The sequence below is a fragment of the Pan paniscus genome, chromosome 1, assembly GCF_029289425.2.
Source record: "Pan paniscus chromosome 1, NHGRI_mPanPan1-v2.0_pri, whole genome shotgun sequence".
Taxonomy (NCBI): domain Eukaryota; kingdom Metazoa; phylum Chordata; class Mammalia; order Primates; family Hominidae; genus Pan; species Pan paniscus.
In genome coordinates, this window is record NC_073249.2 from 50354323 (window position 1) to 50356545 (window position 2223).

The 2223-nt window shown below is 31.4% G+C and overlaps 1 long non-coding RNA gene across 1 annotated transcript in view; it reads right to left on the minus strand.

Moving 5' to 3' along the window:
- LOC130541328 (uncharacterized) overlaps positions 1 to 2223 on the minus strand; it is a 58781-nt gene that overhangs the window by 53727 nt on the left and 2831 nt on the right. The gene's annotated exons all lie outside the window — the stretch shown is intronic.

Here is a 2223-nt window from a genome sequence, read left to right on the forward strand (position 1 = left end):
CATTATAACCTTCCATTTGTAGATGAGGAAACCAAAGGTCAGAGAGGGCCCAGTGTTGCACGGAGAGGAAGCAGTGTGGCAGGCCACCTGGCTTCCGAGCATGCATGCTTAGCCACCACAGGATACTTCCTCTCCACCCTATAGTACACATGGAAATAAAGACATAAAAAACTTAAATGGATTTCACTTGAATTATATAGATCCTTATTGGTAAGTTCTGAATAAAATTCTGGTGGCAAGCTCCTTAAAGTTCCAATTCCAAGCACAGAGATGTTCATGGAAGGTTTTACATAACACGTGTAGAACCTGTCCATGGCTGGGTTTTCTTTCGTTCAGTTTTGGGTCTCAGCACCTGGAAGACTACCTGGCATATGGTGAGTAATCTCTGTGTATTTATTCTATAAATTAATATTTTAACATAGCATTGGAATGAAAGTTTTAATCTGAATAAATCTATATTTTAGAACTCAGTTTTGTATACTCGTTTAACTTGACACTTTTGAAGCATCTCACTGTAATTCAAATGGTATGAACTGAATTAACACTGTTTTTTGAACTTTGTGAGAAGAAACAAAATTATTAGATATTGTTAACAACAATTATAACAAATTTAGTTTGTTCATCATTTGATCTTCTTTTCAATACAGCTTTTCATGTTTTATTTGAGGAGAAAAGAAGAATGCCAAAACTCATGTGGGTTCCCTCTTAAGTCTAACATGTACTTTTCTAAAATAACAAATGTAACTGAGAAGCTTGCCTGGCTGGTATAAAAGAGTCAGTTAATTGGTAGTCAGCCTTTCTTTTTATAGTTGACTATAAGTCTAAATGTTGATTTAGGAGAAAGATACGTTTTTACTAAAGAAAGCCCTATATGCTATATTAAAAGTGGGATGACTTTGCTTTTTTAAAGAATCCATAAGCCCCACCCATCTCCTCTGAAAAGTTCAGACTGCCATGTGGCTTTCTAGTGTACAAAACTTTTGCTTTCCTGCTATATCTCTTTCCTAAGTCAACATTCGCATATTGACCCAAACAGATTGGTCTAGCTTGTACATCAGTGACAGCAACCTGTCATTTTCTGTCTTAGAATATTGTAACTTCATTCATTCTTATAAATTTTCTTCCCTTAACTCCAGAAGTTTTTCTAAAAGCCCATATTTTTAGATTTTTCAATTTAAAAGCCAAGTTTTAAAACGAAGATTTAGGGACTATATTTCCAATAATGTTGCAAAACAGAAGGCCCTTATAGCAGCATAAATTTAAAAAGGTGAGATAATTAATTTTTCTGGAGGATAAAAACTCCATATTTATAAAAATATCAATTCTCACATATTAGTTATATTTTAAAACATTTAAAAAGTAATATTTGCCTTTCATTAAATAACATTTATCATCAGCCCACTAGTCATTTACTTTTTAAAAATATGTTGATTTTCAGTACTCTATAGAGTAATAGAAGTAATGGAGCATTTGAATCACATGCTTTCATAAAAACAGACAATGTAAGATGAAATCTATAATAGTAAAATTAAGGTGATTATGAAGTAAGTACTTTTGAAACTTTATACTCTTATGTATTGTTTTACATTTGCAATAAAATACGGACACATTTTATGGAGAAAAATTACTAACAATTATGTTGAGAAAATTACATTTAAATTCATATATAACCTTTAATGTTTCTTTTATCATTCAAAACTTTTTTTTCATGTTATTTTATGTTTTAAATTATTCATAAATGACATAAAACATTAGCCTCAGAAATATAATGTATTGTATTGAAGATGAGACTCTTTCTTTCCATATATATATACACATATATGTGTACATATGTATACACACACATATATACAACATTTAAATAGCTAACAATTTTTGACTTCTGTGTATCAATCAACAAGTTAAATATTGAATACATAGTATCTCATTATTATTCAAAAATCCTCATGAAATAGGTATGACAATTTTATTTCTACCGATGAGGAAATAGGCTTAGAGAGTTTGAGTAATTGCCTAAAGTCACATAGCAAATGAGAGAAAAAGCCAAAATTTAAGAGTTAGGAGGTAAGCTACAGCAAGCCCTCTGTATCTTACTGTTCCACTCATCCCTTCAAAACATCTACTAAAGGCCAGGCACTAGGTTTATGCCGCTTACTTTTGGTTGGGTGTGGCTGACATCAAACCAAAATAAATATATATACACCTACATACACAAAGGATGAC